General features: G+C 49.6%; 10 non-coding genes across 10 annotated transcripts; 6 read left to right on the forward strand and 4 right to left on the reverse strand.

Moving 5' to 3' along the window:
• Positions 1-1,590: 1,590 nt before the first annotated feature.
• Positions 1,591-1,662, forward strand: Trnap-agg (transfer RNA proline (anticodon AGG)). Its single transcript has one exon. It is a non-coding gene; the product is annotated as a tRNA-Pro (tRNA).
• Positions 1,663-2,263: 601 nt separating this feature from the next.
• Positions 2,264-2,336, reverse strand: Trnav-uac (transfer RNA valine (anticodon UAC)). The gene has a single exon. It is a non-coding gene; the product is annotated as a tRNA-Val (tRNA).
• Positions 2,337-4,290: 1,954 nt separating this feature from the next.
• On the forward strand, positions 4,291-4,362 carry Trnap-cgg (transfer RNA proline (anticodon CGG)). Its single transcript has one exon. It is a non-coding gene; the product is annotated as a tRNA-Pro (tRNA).
• Positions 4,363-4,963: 601 nt separating this feature from the next.
• On the reverse strand, positions 4,964-5,036 carry Trnav-uac (transfer RNA valine (anticodon UAC)). The gene has a single exon. It is a non-coding gene; the product is annotated as a tRNA-Val (tRNA).
• Positions 5,037-5,271: 235 nt separating this feature from the next.
• On the forward strand, positions 5,272-5,343 carry Trnap-cgg (transfer RNA proline (anticodon CGG)). Its single transcript has one exon. It is a non-coding gene; the product is annotated as a tRNA-Pro (tRNA).
• Positions 5,344-6,988: 1,645 nt separating this feature from the next.
• Trnap-ugg (transfer RNA proline (anticodon UGG)) lies at positions 6,989-7,060 on the forward strand. The gene has a single exon. It is a non-coding gene; the product is annotated as a tRNA-Pro (tRNA).
• A 601-nt stretch (positions 7,061-7,661) lies between these two features.
• Positions 7,662-7,734, reverse strand: Trnav-uac (transfer RNA valine (anticodon UAC)). The gene has a single exon. It is a non-coding gene; the product is annotated as a tRNA-Val (tRNA).
• Positions 7,735-16,740: 9,006 nt separating this feature from the next.
• On the forward strand, positions 16,741-16,812 carry Trnap-ugg (transfer RNA proline (anticodon UGG)). Its single transcript has one exon. It is a non-coding gene; the product is annotated as a tRNA-Pro (tRNA).
• Positions 16,813-17,413: 601 nt separating this feature from the next.
• On the reverse strand, positions 17,414-17,486 carry Trnav-uac (transfer RNA valine (anticodon UAC)). The gene has a single exon. It is a non-coding gene; the product is annotated as a tRNA-Val (tRNA).
• A 261-nt stretch (positions 17,487-17,747) lies between these two features.
• On the forward strand, positions 17,748-17,820 carry Trnav-uac (transfer RNA valine (anticodon UAC)). Its single transcript has one exon. It is a non-coding gene; the product is annotated as a tRNA-Val (tRNA).
• The last annotated feature ends 1,344 nt before the right edge of the window (positions 17,821-19,164 follow it).

Here is a 19,164-nt window from a genome sequence, read left to right on the forward strand (position 1 = left end):
GCGCATTTCCAGGCCTCCAAGTCAGCGCTAAAATCCGACAACCAGTTCTGAAACCGTTTCATGTTTCATTTGAGCCATGTGCACCCTGCTGATGGAACGTTTGAAGTTGATTTAAATGGTCACAGTAGAGATCGTAGCAAGTGTCTTGCTGAGTGCGACGAAAACGGGTTTCCGCCCGCAATCGAGCCGGGGACCTTCTGCGTGTTCGGCACGGCGCCTGGGCTCGGCGGCAGCTGCTGCTCTTTCCTTCCTTACGAGATACCGTCGATTCGCGCAGTCGTTATTGCAAAAGATGTCACCAAAGGCAATCGCTTCGTTAGCGGCACTTTGCCTGGGCTCGGCGGCAGCTCTACATGGAGGCACCAGCAGCCCAGCCAGGCCGCCGCCGGCACCGGTGCGCCACAGCGCAAGGAGCCGGCGGCCGCCCTGCAATGCCCCTGTCGTTGCATATTCCACCCGCCCCATATCCTCTCCATGTCTGACTCACTACCCCAAATGACACTGCAGTCGACGTGCTTATTACTATCGCTTTTGGAAGAACCAAGGCGCAGTATTCTAGTGTCGAACCGGTACTGCAAATTGGGATTAAGCAAAAATTAATTGTGTGGTCGAGCGACAGCCTCGGCTCGCTCTTCCTACATGATCGCTTCTTGTGCGGAATAATTCCTAGCTCGCCGATGGCTTCAGAGTTGGTCTTCTCGAAGTTTTGCTTTCGCACTGCATTCCGCAATCTTTTCGTTATGAGTTGTGTGCTTCGGTTTCCCGACTTTCTTGTGTTTAGTGTGTTGGGCTTCTCTTAACCCTTAACCACCGCTTGCCGAAATTTCCACACTATCATCTGTCGATCTGCAGAGCTCGATGAAGGCATCGCGGCCGTTCCTGAGCTCGTGGAACGGTCGAATCTGTAGTTGTTTCCAGATCTCTCCCACACAACGGCCTCCCAGAAGCTTGGATTACAGAAGTACGCCACTACTCCCAGCCGGAGATTCACGATTGAAAGCAGAATGACATGAGCTACACGCAGCTCCAATTTTTTTTTTTTGTGTCTGACCTACTTTGACAGACTTTGTAGTCGATTTACTTACTACTATCGCTGTTGGAAACCAGGTGATAACCGCACAGTATTTTAGAGACGATCAGGTAATGAAAATTTAGAATAAGTAAAACAGTATCAAAAGAAGTTGTGTGGTGGAGCAGCACATGCAATTCACGCTTCCTAGATAATCGTTACTGCATAGAATAATTCTTTTGTCTGCGGCGTCTTCAGTATCCGTCTTCTGGAAATTTTGCTTGCAGTATATTTTGCAATCTTTTCGTTATGAGTTGGTGCTTGGTTTCCCGATGTTCTTTTGTTTAGTGCATTCGCCTCCTCTTAACCCTGAGAAACCACATACCGAAACTGAGGCACTGCCGGCTGTTCATAAGCAGTGCTCGGTGAAGTTATTTCGCTTTTTATTCGTTGCCTTTAATATTCTTCTCAACAGTGGTGAGTGCTGCCTGCAGAAAGCGTTTATCTTGCGAATTCGCGTGAAAGTTTGTGTTGCCTGTGAGGCCCACTACTTGGGATTAACTTGACTGCTCCAGCCAGGTGGCTCGTTGGTCTAGGGGTATGATTCCTGCTTAGGGTGCAGGAGGTCCCGGGTTCAAATCCCGGACGAGCCCTGCCATTTTGACCGTGCTGAAGCGTAGGTGGAACTCAGCCCCGGTTGCAGCTCCTCAATGAAGAGTAGACGCCTGTTATAGCACGTGGATATAACAAGAATGCGGCACCAGTAAAGTACGTAGGTGGAATTCGGTAGAAAGGCAGACGGTAATTTTGCATGCAACGGAAAACAAGGTTGTCTTTGCGGGATATGTGCACCGTGAGTGGAGATTCAGCTTAATTGTGCGACAGTCTACCCTCATCTTACTGGCGACGGCAACAACCAAGGGGTGGCATGTAAGATTGAGCGTGGCTAAGAGATTCTCATTATTAGTTAGCATCACACTTTGACAGAGCTGTGACAAGGCGAGTAGGGTGAGCTCAGGAAAGCCAGTAGCAAGCGCACTTGAAGTAGCCCTGAAGAACCGGATTATAAATTTTGCCAGCCATAATGGAGCTAGGGGCGTTCTCAGTTACCAAATACCGGTGCAATAAGAGAGCAACAGTATTTGACAGTAAAATGACGCCCTATCCGTCTAGCATACAACATTGCTTGTCTCTGCATACGCGGACGTGAGGTCATCTCGGAAATGAAATCCGAAATATAGATTAAAATTGTTGTGTTCCCGCCCGGGATCGAACCGGGGACCTTCTGCGTGTAAAGCAGACGTGATAACCGCTACACCACGGAAACGACGGTTCTTTTCATGTACCACCCGGAAACTCGTAGTAGCAACAGTTTTTCTTCTGTGTTAGCAAGGGCATCGGCTACGAGCTCCCTCCGATTCGTGAAGTTCCTGCAGTAAAAGACGTCGATGAAAACAATCCAACCGCGACAGACAAGGAGAACGCTGGCTGAGCTGCAGCCCTACATGGTGAGACCAACAAAGGTGGCGTCATTCACATGCAGTGCGTTTTCGGAACGAATAGGCTCGTTGGTCTAGGGGTATGATTCCTGCTTCGGGTGCAGGAGGTCCCGGGTAAAAAAAATCCCGGACGAGCCCTTGCGTTTTGTACAACGGTGTGGTAACAAATCGCATGGCGGCGGCTGTTTCGCGCATTTCCAGGCCTCCAAGTCAGCGCTAAAATCCGACAACCAGTTCTGAAACCGTTTCATGTTTCATTTGAGCCATGTGCACCCTGCTGATGGAACGTTTGAAGTTGATTTAAATGGTCACAGTAGAGATCGTAGCAAGTGTCTTGCTGAGTGCGACGAAAACGGGTTTCCGCCCGCAATCGAGCCGGGGACCTTCTGCGTGTTCGGCACGGCGCCTGGGCTCGGCGGCAGCTGCTGCTCTATCCTTCCTTACGAGATACCGTCGATTCGCGCAGTCGTTATTGCAAAAGATGTCACCAAAGGCAATCGCTTCGTTAGCGGCACTTTGCCTGGGCTCGGCGGCAGCTCTACATGGAGGCACCAGCAGCCCAGCCAGGCCGCCGCCGCCACCGGTGCGCCACAGCGCAAGGAGCCGGCGGCCGCCCTGCAATGCCCCTGTTGTTGCATATTCCACCCGCCCCATATCCTCTCCATGTCTGACTCACTACCCCAAATGACACTGCAGTCGACGTGCTTATTACTATCGCTTTTGGAAGATCCAAGGCGTAGTATTCTAGTGTCGAACCGGTACTGCAAATTGGGATTAAGCAAAAATTTATTGTGTGGTCGAGCGACAGCCTCGGCTCGCTCTTCCTACATGATCGCTTCTTGTGCGGAATAATTCCTAGCTCGCCGATGGCTTCAGAGTTGGTCTTCTCGAAGTTTTGCTTTCGCACTGCATTCCGCAATCTTTTCGTTATGAGTTGTGAGCTTCGGTTTCCCGACTTTCTTGTGTTTAGTGTGTTGGGCTTCTCTTAACCCTTAGCCACCGCTTGCCGAAATTTCCACACAATCATCTGTCGATCTGCAGAGCTCGATGAAGGCATCGCGGCCGTTCCTAAGCTCGTGGAACGGTCGAATCTGTAGTTGTTTCCAGATCTCTCCCACACAACGGCCTCCCAGAAGCTTGGATTACAGAAGTACGCCACTACTCCCAGCCGGAGATTCACGATTGAAAGCAGAATGACATGAGCTACACGCAGCTCCGATTTTTTTTTTTTTTTGTGTCTGACCTACTTTGAAAGACTTTGTAGTCGATTTTATTACTACTATCGCTGTTGGAAACCAGGTGATAACCGCACAGTATTTTAGAGACGATCAGGTAATGAAAATTTAGAATAAGTAAAACAGTATCAAAAGAAGTTGTGTGGTGGAGCAGCACATGCAATTCACGCTTCCTAGATAATCGTTACTGCATAGAATAATTCTTTTGTCTGCGGCGTCTTCAGTATCCGTCTTCTGGAAATTTTGCTTGCAGTATATTTTGCAATCTTTTCGTTATGAGTTGGTGCTTGGTTTCCCGATTTTCTTTTGTTTAGTGCATTCGCCTTCTCTTAACCCTGAGAAACCTTATACCGAAACTGAGGCACTGCCGGCTGTTCATAAGCAGTGCTCGATGAAGTTATTTCGCTTTTTATTCGTTGCCTTTAATATTCTTCTCAACAGTGGTGAGTGCTGCCTGCAGAAAGCGTTTATCTTGCGAATTCGCGTGAAAGTTTGTGTTCCCTGTGAGGCCCACTACTTGGGATTAACTTGACTGCTCCAGCCAGGTGGCTCGTTGGTCTAGGGGTATGATTCCTGCTTCGGGTGCAGGAGGTCCCGGGTTCAAATCCCGGACGAGCCATGCCATTTTGACCGTGCTGAAGCGTAGGTGGAACTCAGCCCCGGTTGCAGCTCCTCAATGAAGAGTAGACGCCTGTTATAGCACGTGGATATAACAAGAATGCGGCACCAGTAAAGTACGTAGGTGGAATTCGGTAGAAAGGCAGGCGGTAATTTTGCATGCAACGGAAAACAAGGTTGTCTTTGCGGGATATGTGCACCGTGAGTGGAGATTCAGCTTAATTGTGCGACAGTCTACCCTCATCTTACTAGCGACGGCAACAACCAAGGGGTGGCATGTAAGATTTAGCGTGGCTAAGAGTTTCTCATTATTAGTTAGCATCACACTTTGACAGAGCTGTGACAAGGCGAGTAGGGTGAGCTCAGGAAAGCCAGTAGCAAGCGCACTTGAAGTAGCCCTGAAGAACCGGATTATAAATTTTGCCAGCCATAATGGAGCTAGGGGCGTTCTCAGTTACCAAATACCGGTGCAATAAGAGAGCTACAGTATTTGACAGTAAAATGACGCCCTATCCGTCTAGCATACAACATTGCTTGTCTCTGCATACGCGGACGTGAGGTCATCTCGGAAATGAAATCCGAAATATAGATTAAAATTGTTGTGTTCCCGCCCGGGATCGAACCGGGGACCTTCTGCGTGTAAAGCAGACGTGATAACCGCTACACCACGGAAACGACGGTTCTTTTCATGTAGCACCCGGAGACTCGTAATAGCAACAGTTTTTCTTCTGTGTTAGCAAGGGCATCGGCTACGAGCTCCCTCTGATTCGTGAAGTTCCTGCAGTAAAAGACGTCGATGAAAACAATCCAACCGCGACAGACAGGGAGAACGCTGGCTGAGCTGCAGCCCTACATGGTGAGACCATCAAAGGTGGCGTCATTCACATGCAGTGCGTTTTCGGAACGAATAGGGTCGTTGGTCTAGGGGTATGATTCCTGCTTCGGGTGCAGGAGGTCCCGGGTTCAAATCCCGGACGAGCCCTTGCATTTTGTACAACGGTGTGGTAACAAATCGCATGGCGGCGGCTGTTTCGCGCATTTCCAGGCCTCCAAGTCAGCGCTAAAATCCGACAACCAGTTCTGAAACCGTTTCATGTTTCATTTGAGCCATGTGCACCCTGCTGATGGAACGTTTGAAGTTGATTTAAATGGTCACAGTAGAGATCGTAGCAAGTGTCTTGCTGAGTGCGACGAAAACGGGTTTCCGCCCGCAATCGAGCCGGGGACCTTCTGCGTGTTCGGCACGGCGCCTGGGCTCGGCGGCAGCTGCTGCTCTTTCCTTCCTTACGAGATACCGTCGATTCGCGCAGTCGTTATTGCAAAAGATGTCACCAAAGGCAATCGCTTCGTTAGCGGCACTTTGCCTGGGCTCGGCGGCAGCTCTACATGGAGGCACCAGCAGCCCAGCCAGGCCGCCGCCGGCACCGGTGCGCCACAGGGCAAGGAGCCGGCGGCCGCCCTGCAATGCCCCTGTCGTTGCATATTCCACCCGCCCCATATCCTCTCCATGTCTGACTCACTACCCCAAATGACACTGCAGTCGACGTGCTTATTACTATCGCTTTTGGAAGAACCAAGGCGCAGTATTCTAGTGTCGAACCGGTACTGCAAATTGGGATTAAGCAAAAATTTATTGTGTGGTCGAGCGACAGCCTCGGCTCGCTCTTCCTACATGATCGCTTCTTGTGCGGAATAATTCCTAGCTCGCCGATGGCTTCAGAGTTGGTCTTCTCGAAGTTTTGCTTTCGCACTGCATTCCGCAATCTTTTCGTTATGAGTTGTGAGCTTCGGTTTCCCGACTTTCTTGTGTTTAGTGTGTTGGGCTTCTCTTAACCCTTAGCCACCGCTTGCCGAAATTTCCACACAATCATCTGTCGATCTGCAGAGCTCGATGAAGGCATCGCGGCCGTTCCTAAGCTCGTGGAACGGTCGAATCTGTAGTTGTTTCCAGATCTCTCCCACACAACGGCCTCCCAGAAGCTTGGATTACAGAAGTACGCCACTACTCCCAGCCGGAGATTCACGATTGAAAGCAGAATGACATGAGCTACACGCAGCTCCGATTTTTTTTTTTTTTTTGTGTCTGACCTACTTTGAAAGACTTTGTAGTCGATTTACTTACTACTATCGCTGTTGGAAACCAGGTGATAACCGCACAGTATTTTAGAGACGATCAGGTAATGAAAATTTAGAATAAGTAAAACAGTATCAAAAGAAGTTGTGTGGTGGAGCAGCACATGCAATTCACGCTTCCTAGATAATCGTTACTGCATAGAATAATTCTTTTGTCTGCGGCGTCTTCAGTATCCGTCTTCTGGAAATTTTGCTTGCAGTATATTTTGCAATCTTTTCGTTATGAGTTGGTGCTTGGTTTCCCGATTTTCTTTTGTTTAGTGCATTCGCCTTCTCTTAACCCTGAGAAACCTTATACCGAAACTGAGGCACTGCCGGCTGTTCATAAGCAGTGCTCGATGAAGTTATTTCGCTTTTTATTCGTTGCCTTTAATATTCTTCTCAACAGTGGTGAGTGCTGCCTGCAGAAAGCGTTTATCTTGCGAATTCGCGTGAAAGTTTGTGTTCCCTGTGAGGCCCACTACTTGGGATTAACTTGACTGCTCCAGCCAGGTGGCTCGTTGGTCTAGGGGTATGATTCCTGCTTTGGGTGCAGGAGGTCCCGGGTTCAAATCCCGGACGAGCCCTGCCATTTTGACCGTGCTGAAGCGTAGGTGGAACTCAGCCCCGGTTGCAGCTCCTCAATGAAGAGTAGACGCCTGTTATAGCACGTGGATATAACAAGAATGCGGCACCAGTAAAGTACGTAGGTGGAATTCGGTAGAAAGGCAGACGGTAATTTTGCATGCAACGGAAAACAAGGTTGTCTTTGCGGGATATGTGCACCGTGAGTGGAGATTCAGCTTAATTGTGCGACAGTCTACCCTCATCTTACTGGCGACGGCAACAACCAAGGGGTGGCATGTAAGATTGAGCGTGGCTAAGAGATTCTCATTATTAGTTAGCATCACACTTTGACAGAGCTGTGACAAGGCGAGTAGGGTGAGCTCAGGAAAGCCAGTAGCAAGCGCACTTGAAGTAGCCCTGAAGAACCGGATTATAAATTTTGCCAGCCATAATGGAGCTAGGGGCGTTCTCAGTTACCAAATACCGGTGCAATAAGAGAGCAACAGTATTTGACAGTAAAATGACGCCCTATCCGTCTAGCATACAACATTGCTTGTCTCTGCATACGCGGACGTGAGGTCATCTCGGAAATGAAATCCGAAATATAGATTAAAATTGTTGTGTTCCCGCCCGGGATCGAACCGGGGACCTTCTGCGTGTAAAGCAGACGTGATAACCGCTACACCACGGAAACGACGGTTCTTTTCATGTACCACCCGGAAACTCGTAGTAGCAACAGTTTTTCTTCTGTGTTAGCAAGGGCATCGGCTACGAGCTCCCTCCGATTCGTGAAGTTCCTGCAGTAAAAGACGTCGATGAAAACAATCCAACCGCGACAGACAAGGAGAACGCTGGCTGAGCTGCAGCCCTACATGGTGAGACCAACAAAGGTGGCGTCATTCACATGCAGTGCGTTTTCGGAACGAATAGGCTCGTTGGTCTAGGGGTATGATTCCTGCTTCGGGTGCAGGAGGTCCCGGGTAAAAAAAATCCCGGACGAGCCCTTGCGTTTTGTACAACGGTGTGGTAACAAATCGCATGGCGGCGGCTGTTTCGCGCATTTCCAGGCCTCCAAGTCAGCGCTAAAATCCGACAACCAGTTCTGAAACCGTTTCATGTTTCATTTGAGCCATGTGCACCCTGCTGATGGAACGTTTGAAGTTGATTTAAATGGTCACAGTAGAGATCGTAGCAAGTGTCTTGCTGAGTGCGACGAAAACGGGTTTCCGCCCGCAATCGAGCCGGGGACCTTCTGCGTGTTCGGCACGGCGCCTGGGCTCGGCGGCAGCTGCTGCTCTATCCTTCCTTACGAGATACCGTCGATTCGCGCAGTCGTTATTGCAAAAGATGTCACCAAAGGCAATCGCTTCGTTAGCGGCACTTTGCCTGGGCTCGGCGGCAGCTCTACATGGAGGCACCAGCAGCCCAGCCAGGCCGCCGCCGCCACCGGTGCGCCACAGCGCAAGGAGCCGGCGGCCGCCCTGCAATGCCCCTGTCGTTGCATATTCCACCCGCCCCATATCCTCTCCATGTGTGACTCACTACCCCAAATGACACTGCAGTCGACGTGCTTATTACTATCGCTTTTGGAAGATCCAAGGCGTAGTATTCTAGTGTCGAAGCGGTACTGCAAATTGGGATTAAGCAAAAATTTATTGTGTGGTCGAGCGACAGCCTCGGCTCGCTCTTCCTACATGATCGCTTCTTGTGCGGAATAATTCCTAGCTCGCCGATGGCTTCAGAGTTGGTCTTCTCGAAGTTTTGCTTTCGCACTGCATTCCGCAATCTTTTCGTTATGAGTTGTGAGCTTCGGTTTCCCGACTTTCTTGTGTTTAGTGTGTTGGGCTTCTCTTAACCCTTAGCCACCGCTTGCCGAAATTTCCACACAATCATCTGTCGATCTGCAGAGCTCGATGAAGGCATCGCGGCCGTTCCTAAGCTCGTGGAACGGTCGAATCTGTAGTTGTTTCCAGATCTCTCCCACACAACGGCCTCCCAGAAGGTTGGATTACAGAAGTACGCCACTACTCCCAGCCGGAGATTCACGATTGAAAGCAGAATGACATGAGCTACACGCAGCTCCGATTTTTTTTTTTTTTCGTCTGACCTACTTTGAAAGACTTTGTAGTCGATTTACTTACTACTATCGCTGTTGGACACCAGGTGATAACCGCACAGTATTTTAGAGACGATCAGGTAATGAAAATTTAAAATAAGTAAAACAGTATCAAAAGAAGTTGTGTGGTGGAGCAGCACATGCAATTCACGCTTCCTAGATACTCGTTACTGCATAGAATAATTCTTTTGTCTGCGGCGTCTTCAGTATCCGTCTTCTGGAAATTTTGCTTGCAGTATATTGTGCAATCTTTTCGTTATGAGTTGGTGCTTGGTTTCCCGATGTTCTTTTGTTTAGTGCATTCGCCTTCTCTTAACCCTGAGAAACCACATACCGAAACTGAGGCACTGCCGGCTGTTCATAAGCAGTGCTCGATGAAGTTATTTCGCTTTTTATTCGTTGCCTTTAATATTCTTCTCATCAGTGGTGAGTGCTGCCTGCAGAAAGCGTTTATCTTGCGAATTCGCGTGAAAGTTTGTGTTCCCTGTGAGGCCCACTACTTGGGATTAACTTGACTGCTCCAGCCAGGTGGCTCGTTGGTCTAGGGGTGTGATTCCTGCTTTGTCTTTAGACGCCGTGCAGTGTGGACGTGCCTAGTCTTCCGCTCCGCCGTAGCGTTACGTATAGTGGACTATCGTTTTTGTTTACGTGTTGTGTTGCAACTTCTGTGAGTGTTTCTCCGTCGTTGTTTCTTACCTTGTGTTACTTTCTGTCCTTATTTCAGTGTTTTTTGTGTAGCGGTTTCGACCGCATATTTTGAAAATGTCGTCCCAGGTTATTCCTCGTCAGGCTACAGTTAGTTTTGCTTTTGACAAGTCAACCCGCCATGTGCAACCTAGTTCTCTTGAGATTCATGATTGGTTGGTAGATACCTTTGGTGTTCATTCGGATCAGGTGCACACTGCTTATTTTGATACCGAACTGTATGTTTTCTTTGTTAAGTTTATGGACCCACTTCAGGTTGATAAAATTCTTTCTAAATACGGTCATCAAGTTCTCTTTCGGCATCGGGATGATTCTGTAAGTACCGTGCTGCTTTCCAATGCTTCCATTACGTACACCAGTGTTCGTGTTTACAACCTTCCACCGGAGGTGGATAATGTCTATCTTAAGGAGGGTCTACAGAAGTATGGTGATGTAAAGAGCATTCGCCTTGAACGCTGGTCAAGCCAACATCGCCTGCAATGTTACAGTGGTATTCGTTCAGTCGAAATGCACGTTAAGCAGAATATTCCATCTCACCTGCAGATCGGTGGATATCGTGTTCATGTAACATATAGTGGTCAGGTTGGCACCTGTTTTTTGTGCAATGAAAGTGGTCACGTGCGTACCGACTGTCCGCGGAGAGTTTTTGTTTTAAAAAATTCTCTCGAACAGCGTCGCAAGTTAACGGTCGCTGACCTCGTTGCAGGTGGTTCTGCTCTTGGTGTAGCACAGTCCAGTGGTAGTAGCGCCCCGCCACAGGTTTTGCGCACCCCTGACACAGAATTTCCTCCTTTGCGTGCTCAATCTGATGTTGTTCCGTCTGTCCCTCAGGTGGGTGTGCCACTTTTGAATAATAAGAGGCGTCGCCCACACGATGGAAATAGTACGGATGAGGATCTCCCTGAGATGCCCCAGCCCGAGCGACCGGCGTCCTCCGAGCCACTGTGTACTGTAGCTGCTCCCTGCTCTCCTGAGGTAGCGGTTCCGGTGGCGGCTGCTGGCGCCCCTCCGGCCTCCGACGCAGCTTCTCTCGAGTCGGGTCGTCGGTCGGGCCTGTTGGCGCCGTCTTCCGAACCGACTTCGATGTCACAACAAGTGGAGCCGCGACAACTTCCTGCTTCGCTGCCCCATACCTCTGCCAGCGGAGCTGCTCCGCTTCCTTCCAACTCTGCGGCCTCGGACCTTCCTGCTCACGTTTCGCCTCCGTGCAGTCCATGTATGCCGGAAGCTAGTGCAGGTGTTGACCATTCCGTTTTGTCGGATGTTTCCCCCGCGACCCCGGATCCCGCATGTGGACCGGCGCGGGTGGTGTCGGATACAGAACTTGACCCTCCTACGTCACCGGCGGCTGAAGCTTCCTTGCCCGTCAGCCGACGCAAGTTACGCGTTCAGCCGAACGTTAATGCTGTTCGTAAAAAACCGAAACGTAAGGGATCCGCGGAACGGGGTAGCAGTCCCCCTCCCTCGGATGCCTCCGTCTCCCCTGCTATGGACTGTGACGCTGGTGCGTCGGTGTAGGTGATTTGTTTTCTCGCTTTTCTCTCTATGGTTCAAGCATACACCTTTCTTACCTTAAATGTTAACCGTATTGAGTCCGACGTTCGCATTGCCTCTTTGCGGCAGTTTATTTACGACGCCTGTGCGGACGTAGTGTTTTTGCAGGAAGTGTTGTTTTCTGATCTCTCTCTACCTGGATTTCAAACTGTTTTTAATGTCGCGCCGGAATATTCAACAGGAACTGCTCTTTTCTTTCGAGAGGGCATTCCTATTACTGACATTGAATTCCTTGACTCTGGCCGTGGGATTGGTTGTCGTCTTTTTGATCTCCGCCTCGTTGTTTTGTATGCCCCCTCTGGTTCGGGTCACACTGTGGCTCGATCGCGCTTTTATAAAGAAGAGCTTATTTATCTTTTGCGCCAGAGTCCTCGGAGTCTCCTGCTCGGAGGCGATTTTAATTGTGTTTTACGCCCTGAAGACCAGTCCCCCAATTTTAATTATTGCCGTGATTTACATGACTTAGTTCGTACGATGCATTTGCGTGATGTTTGGGAACACAAATATCCAACCCTGGTGAAATATACGTTTTTTACCGCGTCCTCATGCAGTAGACTCGACAGATTCTATTTATCTGATTTTTTATGTGATAAAATTCTTTCTGTCGATGTTATTCCTACTAGTTTTTCTGACCATTGTGCTTTTACTGCAACTGTAAATCTTAGTCACCAACCTGCAAAACTTTATTGTTCCCAGTGGATGTTAAATGTTTCCCACCTTGCCGACAGTGCTATGGATGATGTTATAAGTGGCGTGTGGGAGCGATGTCTTCGCTCTGTCCCGCGATACCCCTCCTTGCTGGTTTGGTGGACTGCGTTTGCCAAGCCCAAGATTCGTCAGACTTTGATTTTTTACTGTGCTGCAAGGGCGCGTGATTTTAAGAACACGTACGAATATTACTACTCTGTCCTGCGTGAACTATATGACGCGGCGGGTACCTCTCCTCTGCGGATCCATGATGTTCGTCGTATTAAAGCGAAGCTCATGAGCCTTAAACGACGACAGATGGATGGTCTGCGAGTTAAGTCGAAACCTCACTCTCTTGTTGAAGGTGAGCTGACATCCTTGTACCACCTGCTACGGCATCACACTCGTCGTCGTCGCTCCTTCATCTCTTCTCTTACGGTGGATGATGGGCGACAGCTTAGTGCACAGGAGGAAATGGTTCGTGCTCTTCATCAGTATTACACTAGTCTCTATTCTGCCGATGATTCTGGTGAGTCTCTTTCGGAAGATGTCTTTGGGGATCTAACTGCGACGATCGCGCCTGACGCGAACGGCGAATTTCTCCGGGAATTCCAGGTAGATGATGTTTTCGATTTTATTGCTCGCTCTCCGTCCAGTAAATCGCCGGGTCCAGACGGCCTGCCTAAAGAATTTTATCTCCGTTTTTGGCCTCTTTTGGGTGGCATTTTTACGCAGATTTTAAATGAGATTGTCAGGGGGATGGATGTGCCTGCCGATTTTAAAGTAGGGAAAATAATTTTAATTCCAAAGTCCTCTGGTCGTTTATCTGCTGCCAATCTTCGTCCGCTCACATTGCTGAATTTTGACTACAAGACAGCTGCTAGAGCGCTCAATAGCCGGTTGTCCTCTCTGCTTCGGGGTGTGATTGGTGCACATCAATGCTGTTTTCATGATAGATCTATTCTGACACCAGTAGCCGAATATCGGGATGTTGTCTCGGTTGCGGCGGTTACTAACGTACATTGTGCCTTTGCCTTCCTTGATTTTCATAAGGCTTTTGATCACGTCAGTCATGTGTTTTTAGATCGTGTTTTAGGTACAATAGGTTTTAACGCTTCATCACGTGGTGTTCTTGGCAATTTGTATAGGGGAATAACAGCTCGGGTGTCAGTCAATGGGCAGCTGACGCCGCCCATTGCTATCCGCCGCGGAGTGCCTCAGGGTAGTCCGCTCTCTATGTCTTTATTCGTATTGTCCCTGGAACCGCTGCTTCGGACTATTGCTCTCAAGCTTCAGGGTATGTCCCTCTCTGGTGGGAAGCTCTCGGTTAAGGCATATGCGGAAGATGTCGTTGTTCTCCTCCGTCAACGTGATGATATCCCGTTGTTGAAAGGGGCAGTTGATGCGTACTGTCGTGTCTCTGGAGCGCGTCTCAATCAGGGTAAATGTAAGTTCCTTGATATTCGAGGATTTCGCGATGCTAACGTCCCTTGGGCCACTTTTGTCGATCGCCATACGTCCTTGGGGATTATCATTGATCGGTGTCCTCTAAAAATGGCGGCTCTCAATTGGAAATCTGTCACCGAGAAGATACAGGGGGCTCTGATGGTCCATGAGCAGCGCTCTGCTACCATTTTGCAAAAAGTCAGAATTTTAGACATCTACGTTCTATGTAAAGCTTATTATGTTGCTCAGCTGTTCCCACTTCCCATGATGGTGGCGAAAAGGTTGCGCCAATTGTCTAGCAGGTTTATATGGAAGGGCCATCTATTCAAGTTACGTTACGAGGTAATGACGAAACCGCGTATCTCCGGAGGCTTGGGCCTCTCTGACATTACTCGCAAGGCGTCTGCTTTGTACGTCCGCCGAACGACTCTAATTGTTACGCAAGAAGTGACTTCGATTACATCCAGGCTTTTTACTGTTGTGCGTCCGGCGAGCCTTGCTCCACCTGTCGATGTCGGACGCCTAAATTTTAAGTTGAAACACATTCGGGAATTTTACATTGCGGTGAGTTACCTCGGTGACGTCTTCTTGCGGCGACCGGTGCCAACGACCAAGGGCTTGATTGCCCGCTGGGAGGGGCTGGCCGGTCCCAATCCAATAGAACTGGCGTCTCCATCTGTGTCCTGGAGGAACGTCTGGAAGAATGTTAGTCTGCCGATCCACTCTATGGCCGTGGCGTCCACGTGGTATAGGGTAATAAATAATTTGGTTCCCACCAATGTACGACTGCACCGTATTGGTCTTTCTGACACGGACTCCTGTACTCGGTGTGGTCTCCTGGATACCCCTGAACATCGATTCACCTGCTGTGGGCACCTTGCTAATTGGCGTTGGCTCAGGAAACAACTTGCTTTTGTCACTAGGTCTGCCGAAGCCGCTTATACTATTGAGATCATCGTCCGGCCCGATTCTTCCTTTTTTCCGCGAACGAAGCTCCATACCGTCATGTGGTTGATTGGCCATTTCGTACATTTTGTCAACAGTTGTCATGAAGAGGATGGACACGTAGCGTTTCGGCAGTACATGCTTACTGCTTACTGGCAGCGCTTGCGATTGCCAGGCCTCCGAGATGATTTTGCCAATATGCTTAGCCTGACATTTGAAAGAGAGGGTGTGGGCTAAGGTCACCTGTGTGAGACATTTTCTTTTATACTGTTTCTGGATTGCCGCCTCTATGTATGTTTCTTCTCTACATCAGGACTGAAGTTTTCGTGTTTTAATCTTTATTTCAGTAAGCAGTCTACATTATATAGTCATGTTTTAGGATTTTAATTTCAGTAGTGTACTTCTTTTGAAATGGCTGTGTTGTGGATGTACCTTAATATTTTTTTTCAATAGATATATTTGTTAGAGGAATAATAATTACGCATTCATTTGCTCATAATGAGCTGAGACTGAATTGCAGGCATTTAAAAAAAAAAAAAAAAAATGGGTATGATTCCTGCTTCGGGTGCAGGAGGTCCCGGGTTCAAATCCCGGACGAGCCCTTGCGTTTTGTACAACGGTGTGGTAACAAATCGCATGGCGGCGGCTGTTTCGCGCATTTCCAGGCCTCCAAGTCAGCGCTAAAATCCGACAACCAGTTCTGAAAGCGTTTCATGTTTCATTTGAGCCATGTGCACCCTGCTGATGGAACGTTTGAAGTTGATTTAAATGGTCACAGTAGAGATCGTAGCAAGTGTCTTGCTGAGTGCGACGAAAACGGGTTTCCGCCCGCAATCGAGCCGGGGACCTTCTGCGTGTTCGGCACGGCGCCTGGGCTCGGCGGCAGCTGCTGCTCTATCCTTCCTTACGAGATACCGTCGATTCGCGCAGTCGTTATTGCAAAAGATGTCACCAAAGGCAATCGCTTCGTTAGCGGCACTTTGCCTGGGCTCGGCGGCAGCTTTACATGGAGGCACCAGCAGCCCAGCCAGGCCGCCGCCGGCACCGGTGCGCCACAGCGCAAGGAGCCGGCGGCCGCCCTGCAATGCCCCTGTCGTTGCATATTCCACCCGCCCCATATCCTCTCCATGTCTGACTCACTACCCCAAATGACACTGCAGTCGACGTGCTTATTACTATCGCTTTTGGAAGAACCAAGGCGCAGTATTCTAGTGTCGAACCGGTACTGCGAATTGGGATTAAGCAAAAATTTATTGTGTGGTCGAGCGACAGCCTCGGCTCGCTCTTCCTACATGATCGCTTCTTGTGCGGAATAATTCCTAGCTCGCCGATGGCTTCAGAGTTGGTCTTCTCGAAGTTTTGCTTTCGCACTGCATTCCGCAATCTTTTCGTTATGAGTTGTGTGCTTCGGTTTCCCGACTTTCTTGTGTTTAGTGTGTTTGGCTTCTCTTAACCCTTAGCCACCGCTTGCCGAAATTTCCACACTATCATCTGTCGATCTGCAGAGCTCGATGAAGGCATCGCGGCCGTTCCTGAGCTCGTGGAACGGTCGAATCTGTAGTTGTTTCCAGATCTCTCCCACACAACGGCCTCCCAGAAGCTTGGATTACAGATGTACGCCACTACTCCCAGCCGGAGATTCACGATTGAAAGCAGAATGACATGAGCTACACGCAGCTCCGATTTTTTTTTTTTTTTTGTGTCTGACCTACTTTGAAAGACTTTGTAGTCGATTTACTTACTACTATCGCTGTTGGAAACCAGGTGATAACCGCACAGTATTTTAGAGACGATCAGGTAATGAAAATTTAGAATAAGTAAAACAGTATCAAAAGAAGTTGTGTGGTGGAGCAGCACATGCAATTCACGCTTCCTAGATAATCGTTACTGCATAGAATAATTCTTTTGTCTGCGGCGTCTTCAGTATCCGTCTTCTGGAAATTTTGCTTGCAGTATATTTTGCAATCTTTTCGTTATGAGTTGGTGCTTGGTTTCCCGATTTTCTTTTGTTTAGTGCATTCGCCTCCTCTTAACCCTGAGAAACCTTATACCGAAACTGAGGCACTGCCGGCTGTTCATAAGCAGTGCTCGATGAAGTTATTTCGCTTTTTATTCGTTGCCTTTAATATTCTTCTCAACAGTGGTGAGTGCTGCCTGCAGAAAGCGTTTATCTTGCGAATTCGCGTGAAAGTTTGTGTTCCCTGTGAGGCCCACTACTTGGGATTAACTTGACTGCTCCAGCCAGGTGGCTCGTTGGTCTAGGGGTATGATTCCTGCTTTGGGTGCAGGAGGTCCCGGGTTCAAATCCCGGACGAGCCCTGCCATTTTGACCGTGCTGAAGCGTAGGTGGAACTCAGCCCCGGTTGCAGCTCCTCAATGAAGAGTAGATGCCTGTTATAGCACGTGGATATAACAAGAATGCGGCGCCAGTAAAGTACGTAGGTGGAATTCGGTAGAAAGGCAGACGGTAATTCTGCATGCAACGGAAAACAAGGTTGTCTTTGCGGGATATGTGCACCGTGAGTGGAGATTCAGCTTAATTGTGCGACAGTCTACCCTCATCTTACTAGCGACGGCAACAACCAAGGGGTGGCATGTAAGATTGAGCGTGGCTAAGAGTTTCTCATTATTAGTTAGCATCACACTTTGACAGAGCTGTGACAAGGCGAGTAGGGTGAGCTCAGGAAAGCCAGTAGCAAGCGCACTTGAAGTAGCCCTGAAGAACCGGATTATAAATTTTGCCAGCCATAATGGAGCTAGGGGCGTTCTCAGTTACCAAATACCGGTGCAATAAGAGAGCTACAGTATTTGACAGTAAAATGACGCCCTATCCGTCTAGCATACAACATTGCTTGTCTCTGCATACGCGGACGTGAGGTCATCTCGGAAATGAAATCCGAAATATAGATTTAAGTTGTTGTGTTCCCGCCCGGCATCGAACCGGGGACCTTCTGCGTGTAAAGCAGACGTGATAACCGCTACACCACGGAAACGACGGTTCTTTTCATGTACCACCCGGAGACTCGTAATAGCAACAGTTTTTCTTCTGTGTTAGCAAGGGCATCGGCTACGAGCTCCCTCCGATTCGTGAAGTTCCTGCAGTAAAAGACGTCGATGAAAACAATCCAACCGCGACAGACAGGGAGAACGCTGGCTGAGCTGCAGCCCTACATGGTGAGACCATCAAAGGTGGCGTCATTCACATGCAGTGCGTTTTCGGAACGAATAGGCTCGTTGGTCTAGGGGTAACCGTCGTTTCCGTGGTGTAGCGGTTATCACGTCTGCTTTACACGCAGAAGGTCCCCGGTTCGATCCCGGGCGGGAACACAACAATTTTCAGTCGGCTCGCAGCCGTGCTAGCGTGCGGAGCTGCTCCGCGCGCCGTGTGACGCTCCGCTCTTGGCGGTGTTTACTTCCGCGTCGCGGTGTTTGTATCTATCGAGTCCAGTACTAACGTACACCATGGCGCACTCGTACCGCCGTGCAACGATCAAAGTAACGTTTCAAGCCGAACATCCACGACCCAGAGCTTTCGAAGTCGAACAGTTCATACGTGAGGATCTACGTTTGAACCCCCAGGACGTAATCGGCATACATTTTTCCATCACTGGAAGTGTTGTCTACATCAAGATGTCGACGGAGGAAATTTGCAATGACATAATTCACCGTCATGCCACCGGACTAAAATTTAAACACTCTGATGGACATATGGGTGTTGTGACAGTCGCCCATGCTGGATTCGGTCTCCGGACATTGCGGGTGTTTGAACTCCCGTTCGAGGTGCCTCAGGATGTGGTCATTGCCGCTTTCCAACCATATGGCACCGTCTTGGGTCACGTCGCGGAGAAGTGGCAAACATTTACGACCTATCCCGTATTAAATGGCGTCAGGCAAATAACAATTGAGCTGACGAAACATGTCCCATCGTACCTGCTGATTGGCGGTGTGAGGGCCATCGTCATGTATGATGGACAGCCACGAACGTGCGCAGGATGTGGCCAGGAGGGACATGTACGTTACGAATGCTTACACCGCCGTTTAATACAGACGCCGTTACGTGAAGAGACTCAGGCTTCGACGGTCACGTCCTTACCCATCACCTACGCCAAGGTTGCACAGGACCCCGTCGTACCAATCTCGATTGCGCCAGCAGTATCGTCAACGCCACCCGCCGCAGCACAACGCGCCGAGGACACAAGCACGGCGTCACCTCCAGTGCTCGCTTCAGGACCGTCCGGTTTGCAGACCGAAACCGATGTTCCTGCTGGAACCATGGACGTCGACCTCGGTGTCGTGCCGACGTCTGCCTTTGTCCAGACGGGTTCGGCGTCAGACGACGGGCGACCACATTCTGATTCAGAAGGCCACATCAGAAAACAGCGGTCGCCTCGCAAACACAGGAAACGACGACGAACGCCTTCCGATGACGCCCTTTCTCAGACGGCCCCACGAGATGTCGACCTGATGTCTGACGGTGATCTCCCACATTGCGTCCAGTCACGCGATGTGGCAGCAACAGGAGCCCCTCCGGTGACGCCTACTCTCCCAGCCAGGGACGTGTCCTCGCCGTTGTCAAAGAATGATGACGGCGGTCCCCCTGCCACTCATGTTGCGGAATCCACAACACCCGTTCCGGAAGTACGTGACCGTCACATGTCCACGTCGTCAGCT

This window comes from Schistocerca serialis, chromosome 2 (assembly GCF_023864345.2).
Source record: "Schistocerca serialis cubense isolate TAMUIC-IGC-003099 chromosome 2, iqSchSeri2.2, whole genome shotgun sequence".
Taxonomy (NCBI): domain Eukaryota; kingdom Metazoa; phylum Arthropoda; class Insecta; order Orthoptera; family Acrididae; genus Schistocerca; species Schistocerca serialis.